The sequence below is a fragment of the Ixodes scapularis genome, unplaced genomic scaffold (genome assembly GCF_016920785.2).
Source record: "Ixodes scapularis isolate PalLabHiFi unplaced genomic scaffold, ASM1692078v2 PGA_scaffold0__279_contigs__length_252992795, whole genome shotgun sequence".
Classification (NCBI taxonomy): Eukaryota; Metazoa; Arthropoda; class Arachnida; order Ixodida; family Ixodidae; genus Ixodes; species Ixodes scapularis.
The window spans coordinates 143,787,204-143,794,470 of NW_024609835.1; the positions used below are offsets into that span (position 1 = coordinate 143,787,204).

The following is a 7,267-nucleotide window of genomic DNA, read 5'->3' on the forward strand; positions in this document are numbered from 1 at the left end:
TGAACATTGGAGTAAGGAATTAACAAATATTTTGCATTCTATACAACTCGTTTAAAGTTATATGGCCCAAGTCGGGTCGCTCTCAGAAATAAGAAATTGTAAAGTAATTGCATTACTTTTTAAAACTAATTTGTAATTGTAATAATTACTTTTCATGTAGTAGTAATTGTAATTGTAGTTAAATAGTTAAGCTACTTTTCAAGCAAAGTAATTGTAATTTTAATTAAACTACACTTTCGAAGTAATTTACCCATGTATGATACACACCGCGACACCGGGGGTATTTCATTTTTCTCAAACAGCGTGTCGAGGTCCCGCAAAATTTTAACACCTAGGTTGGGGCCTGAGTTGAGCCGTTTTACCACATACGTAATTGCGAAAATAGTGTAATTTGTCAATGTGCTTACGATAAGAAAATCCGGAACTGACTCCTTCTTACTGCTAACTCTGTCACGCCGTTTGCATCATCGTCAATGCAACGGGGGCGAAGGAATTGCAATTGAACGCTACAGAACTCTGGGGGTTTAGAACCCTCAACCTTACCCCCCCCCCTCCCCCCCCCCCCCCCCCCCCCACCACCACCCTCCCGTCGGTGCGCCACTGCGGGAGACCGTACACACCGCGACACTGTTAGCGTGAATACGATCATTGGCGGTTTTTGCATTTTGCTCGGACAGTATATCGAGGGGCGCAAGGTTGTGACACCTAGGTTGGTGCATCAGATGAGCACTTTTCACCACATAGATAATTTTGGTAATAGTGTGTCATCCGTCAATGTAAGGCGATATATGTAACGGAAATGACTCGCTCGTGCCGTGCACATCACCAGTGCAGCGACGAGGGGGGAAGGAGGGAAGGGGGCGATAAATTTATTTACCCTTAAAGGTCCTCGTTGCGGACATTACATTAAACAAAAAAAATCGTCGAAATACGCACAAAAAAAGTTCTCACTGAGTTCTGGGGGGGGGGGGGTTATAGCCCCCCCCCCCCCCCCCCTTGTGGGTGCGCCACTGGCCCGGTCAGTTCGCAACAAAATACCCGAGCTCCAAGCAACTATGGTCTCGATGCCACGCACGAACTTCACTCTCTGCGAGACATGGATGGACCCAACCATTCACGACAGCCAGCTCGTTCCCCCTGAGTACGTTGTTTTCCGAAAGGACCGAACGACTTCCCGCGGGGCGGCGTCATGGTCGCTGTGCCAAACTTACTCCAGTGCCGCCGAGTCGAGGAGCTCGAGAGAGATGACTTGGAAGCGCTGTTCATTGAAATCACAGTCAAAAACGGAGCTACCTCGTGGCCTCCATTTACTGTCCCCCAAGCTCTCCACGCCGAGTCATACAGCCTGCTCCGTTGTTCAGTGAAACGCATTGGAGCACTTCGCAGCACGTATCACAACGCCTACATTCTCGGCGACTTTAACGCCTACATCGACTGGACCGATCCTCAGTCCCCGCTGCCGCAAGACCCCACATCTGACGTGCTCCTGGACCTGTTTGAAACAAGTGGCTTCACACAGCTGTGCATGGAGGCTACATACACAGCTAATACAAGAAAATCGTCGTGCCTTGACCTCTGCTTTACTTTTAATCCAACTCTTGTCCGCGACTGTGCTGTCACTGCTGGCCTGAGCAACTCTGACCACAAAGCCATTCAGCTATCGACATTTCTGTCCCTTCTTACCCGAGGGAAGTACATTCGGCTTCTCCGTGCCTACGGTAAACTCGACTTTGAGTACCTCCATCGGCTTGTACGCCATGTCCCTTGGGACGCCCTGCTTTCAGAACACGACATATAACGACATATGCGAGACCTACACGTCTCTGATGACCGCCCTTACAAGCGACACTGTGCCACTCAAGCGTGCCCATCGCCCTTGCAGCGCGCCCTGGCTTACACCAGACATCATTGCCCTCTGCAAACAGAAAGATAGAGTATTCTAGAGGGCGAGACGGAGCCGCTGCCCAGAGGGTCTCGCCGCTGCCAAGGACATCCAGCGTGACGTCAAGAAACGTATACGTGTAACTCACCACGCTTACACTGAGGACATCGCTGCTCGCGTGGTCAAAGAGCCTAAATTATTTTGGGCATTTGTTAACTCGCAGCGGAAGCAGGCGCTGCACCCATCCTTCTCTGTCGCTAACGACTTATTCTCATGGTCATCTGACATAGCTGAAGCATTTAACAAACAGTTCGCTGCAGTCTGGGCCGATTCTTGTTGTGCTAACTCGCTGGCCCCCTCCAGTTTAACTACCCGATGCCCCTCATGCCGCCACAACTGGTCAGCCTACATCCATTTTATCCTCCATTACGATAACTACTGACGAAGTCCTTGAGGCGGTGTCCCAGCTTCGTCCTTTCCAGAATCCGGGACCCGATGGTATCCACCCTCTTGTACTTAAAGAGGCCCTGCAATCATATTTAAACGTCTACCTTTTTGGCGGTTTCCGCGTCTCTTCGGGTTCGGGCAAGCCAGCGGGCACGGAGAGAGTAGGGAGTTTTCGTAAACCGCTTTCTTCCTTCCGCTAAGCTATCCGCAACGAAGAGACCGCTACGAAAACTCCCTAGTGACTAAATATTAGTGCGTCATATTTTAACCGGACGACGCGGAAACCTCCTCCACCTAAGGGGGCGACCCGCGGTACCGAAAGCGCGCAAAATGTGACGTCTTTGGTCCTGAGCTTACTACTGGTCAGAGCCGCTAAAAGCTTCTTTTTGTCGAAATACAAAATATAAGTGGCGCGAACCGTTTCAATTGTTTATAAAAGTAGTTTTTGTTCACTATTTTAGATCAGAAAAGAAACAAATGCAGTTTAGAAAGTACGGAAACAAGAAGTAACCCGTCGACATACCCGCCACCAAGCGGTGTAAAAGGCGGCGCATTTTAGAGAGGTGTAGTGGGATCAGGCACGGACGAGCGGCGAGCGTATAAAGGTTCCGGATGTACGCGGCGGCGCTTCGGACGTATGGACTGGAGGATCCTACCGGTTCCGAGCGTTCCCAAGGCCTTCGGCGAGCAGCTTTGGCTTGCGATTTAGCCTTTTAGCGGTATGGAAGCGCGAAGCGGCTCCCGTTCTGAACTGATTTTTACTCCGTGTTTGCTGCCGTTTTTGGCCAATGAAGTGTCATGCCGAATTAGTGTTTAATCTCGCAAAAATGCAATGCGAACCGCCCTGGCTGCCCGCTTCATACAGCCTAGCCAAAAATTGCTTTAGTGGCGCCCTCTCGAGCCATCAACACGTAGTGCGGCAGCCGTGACCGCTCGCTGAGCTCACTACCCCTCCTCTAGTTCACGGCCACTTAAGCAACCAAGGACGTCATGAAGGAGGTTTTTTTGTTTGTTTGTTTTTGCTTGTTTTTGTAATTTTAATTTGCCTATAACTTTTAGAATAAAGCGAAATTCGAGAAAAGAAAATTTTTATTAAGTTACTACGTTCAGTGCGTTTAGGTTCGGTGCAAATTAGAAACCAGTAAAAAAAGTCCTTGCAGGGTCCCTTTAGGACCACAGCCTTCTTCATGGCCCCGGCCCTCTGCCGGATGTTCCAGCGTATACTGAACTCTGGTGTTACCCCCCGTCTGTGGAAGGCAGCCCATGTCACGCCGGTACACAAAGGACACGGCGCTCGCGCTTATCATTTGTCTTCATACCGCGAATTTGCATCCACCTCAGTCTTGTGCCCCACGTTTGAGCAAATTCTCAATTATAAGATTCGCCCGCACCTTGACAGCAATAGCCTTCTGTCACCCTCACAGCATAGGTTCCGCCGCGGCCGCAGCTGTGAAAACGCCCTTGGCACTCTGGTCCACATCGTCAGTACACACCTTGATGACCGCACACCCGTTGAGTTGGTCCAGCTAGGTCTCTCTCTCGAGCGTTTGACCGGCTTCCCCATCCTGGGTTGTTGGCGAGTGCTGAGCTAAAAGGGCTGCGTGGGCCTCTGCTTCGCTGGCTCGGTTCCTTTCTCACTGGCCGTACACAGCGAGTTATCTACCGAGGTGCTTCCTCGATAGCTATTCCCGTCCTTTCTGGCGCCCCACAGGGCAGCGTCCTTGGCCCTACCCTATTCATCATTTTCATCGACAGCATTACAGATAACTTAGCCTCAACTCCTATCCTATACGCCGACAACATCTCTCTGCTCCAACCCATCCGCTCTCCTGCCGATTACGTCAGTCTGCAGGCTGACCTAGACCATTGTCTGTACTGGACGCAGCTGCACCATCTCCCCATCAATGCAAATAAGTGCTCGACAGTTACTTTCACTAATTCAAGGCGCCCACCATTTTCTTTCCAACCACCTCCTCTAAAACTTGGGCATCGCGTGATAAGCCGAGCCAGTACGGCTGTGGTGCTTGGAGTCGAGCTTGACTCTCGGCTGAACTCTTCCACGCACACAAATCGCACTCTATCCAGGTCTCGCCGCCTGCTAGGTTTCGTGACACGCATGACCACCGAAATGCCGGTGAGTGCATTCAGATGTTTGTACACAGCGCTCGTTCTTCCTGCCCTTGAATATTGTAGTGCCGTGTGGTTTCCCCAGTCACAAGCACTTCAAACAAATCTCGCCAGCGTTCAACGCCGTGCAGCGTACACCTTTTACCGCCGCACAACACCTAAGAATGAGCAACTCCCCTATGTTGGAATTTCCTCCACCAAAGTGCTCCGGCAACCCCTTGAGTCAAGAGTACGGGCCTCAACAATGCGACTAATGTGCCGCGTCGATCATGTCCCTGGCTATCAGGAATTGCCCTACACTCCGCGCCTGAACAAACGAACAGGCCGTCTTCGGCCGCTCCTTACGCGCACGCAACGCCACGGCTCATATCTTAGCTGCCCCGTGCAGCAGCTCCATGGCGTCGGCTTCCATCTGACCACACCAGAACTTTCCTACCCGACGCCGACGATCTCAAGACTGTAATGAGGGCTGCCCAACGGACTACGTAGTGCAGCGCCAGTGTTGACACACGAACTGACCCGTGAACAACTATGAACAATAGGACCTAGGCTGGGCCCGCAGGCCTTTTGGTATGGTCACACTGCCTTCTGCGGCCCTTGCAGCCCTGGATCTCCTCAAAATATAAGCTAATTATTATTATTATTATTATTATTATTATTAACAATGATCAACGCCTCCTTGTATCTACTGTTTACATCGAGCCTGCATACCAACCTTCCAACTGCCTGCACTTACTTCTTATCGCAAGTACCGGGCCAACATTTGGTCTACGGGCCGGTGTCGTCTAAAAGAGCAGACGACAAGCAGAAGCGTCTGAAAGGGCACACGACAGTTCGAACGACCAGGCGGCCGTTCGAACTTGAAGACGCACTGAACGTAGTCCACAGGTGGTCCGTACAACTTGACAGTTTTCCGGCGTTCATGTTCGAACAAAACATATAAACCTGATGACCACGAGTATCTGTGAATTCAACCCTAAGTGCTTCCCGCCCAAGCAATCGTGGTCCGACGGCGTCTGGTTTTCCATTTTCACGGCACATATCCATGTTCTCGGACGAACCGAGCACATGAAAACTGACCTTCAAACCTTTCTCGTGCGTCAAGGAGCATCAAGGAGAATGCAGGGATTGGTGTTTCACGCGCCACACGCGCACGAAGTAAATAACCAAAATAAGGCATAGACGAACGCGCGTGCAAGATGAATTTTGTTTTAGGCATTTGGCTTGGAAAAGCTACTACTGCTGAGGCCAGCACGCGTGGCGCGTGGAACACCAATCCCTGCATTCTCCTTGATGCTTGGGTAATTTAGCAATAGGCCTATTGGATTGCTGCTGAACTTCCGAGTCAGAACAAAAAGGAATCACTCTTTTTTCAAGAGATGTGGTCGTCGTAGTGCCACATATCCGGGGAGTTCTAGCGAATAGGCCGTCTTGTTACTGGTACCATGGAGGATGAACCACCGGTAGATATGTTCTTGATGAACAAGATAGTTTACCAAGCACTCACAAATGATGTGTCAGACCAGTCTTACCTGCTGAGCTAAAAATTCACATTAGATCAAATTGAAATTCCAACTGGTTTTAACTGGAACCAATGCGGAGAGCAGGTCGTCTGCTTCCTGCGCAGGAGTTGCGGTGACGTTAGAAAGACGCCGAGCTCTGATTGAAGGATAGTGGCTAGACCTCAAAGCAAGCTGCCTTGAGGTCTACCCACCATATATCATTCATGTAAAACCAGTCAGAGCTAGGCGTTGTGACGTAACCACAACCTCTGCAAAAGAAGCAGACGAACTTGCTCTCCCCATTGGTTTTAGCAGGTTCCAACTGGCAGCGCTCAGGCCGATCCACTTTGAACCTGAATGGGTTCCAAATGGTTCCTGTTGGCTCCCATTGGCAGTAACCAATTGGTTGTCTGAAAACCTAAATGGTACCAATGAGAAAATTCTAATTGGAACCAAATGGGAATTTTCAACTGGGTGGTTCTTAGGTAACGCAATGCAGATGCGACATCCAGAAAGAACCTGCCTGCGGACGTCCATTCTTTCAACGTTATTTGGGAAGACATGTTGGCGACTAAGGAACCATACAGGCTTTAATAGCCACTTCTGCGTCTCATGGAGTTTTTAATGCGAGAGCATTAACTGTCTCATGGGGCGAGCTGACGTCATCAGTTGGAAGCGCGAAAACGGCTCCTAGTTTCCGCGCGCCTTAGGTTCCACTGGCTGGCGCGCGTCGACGGGGCTCCCATTGGCCGCTGCGCCATGGCCTCCGAGATCCCGAAGCGCGCGCGCGCTAGTACGCAGCAGACGACAAAGGGAGCGGACGGGCAAACGACAAAGGGAGCGGACGAGCGGCTTGCATACTTTCGCATTTTGTAGGTAGGGAGGGACCAGGAAACTTCTCCATTTTTCCCAAACTCGCAGGAAATGGGACCCAACATTTTTCACTGTGTAACAGTAGTCCAGGCTCAAAATTAGCAGACTTTCAATGTCGCATGGATGTCGAAAAAAAATGTATGAAAATGCCGCCACAAAAGACCTTCATGGCACTGACGTTTAATCTATGATTGTCCGTTTTGAGTCAAACAGTCCTGAATCTAGTCGCCTCAACTTACATCATGAAAAAAAGCAGGTTGAAGAGCTGAGCTCCTTTCAAATCTTTCATAAAGAAATGTGCCACAGGAATTCTAAATGGAGAAGTCAAGTGATTACAAAGTGACGAATATGTGAGCACTGGACCAGCGTTGGGATCGTCATCCAAGTCTATGTCAGTGTGGCCGACGAATGCATCTTGCTGCTTATTGTACTGGAG

General features: G+C 50.1%; 1 pseudogene; it reads left to right on the forward strand.

Annotated features, from left to right (window-relative positions):
- The first annotated feature begins 1,189 nt into the window (after positions 1 to 1,189).
- On the forward strand, positions 1,190 to 1,943 carry LOC115310172 (annotated as a pseudogene).
- The last annotated feature ends 5,324 nt before the right edge of the window (positions 1,944 to 7,267 follow it).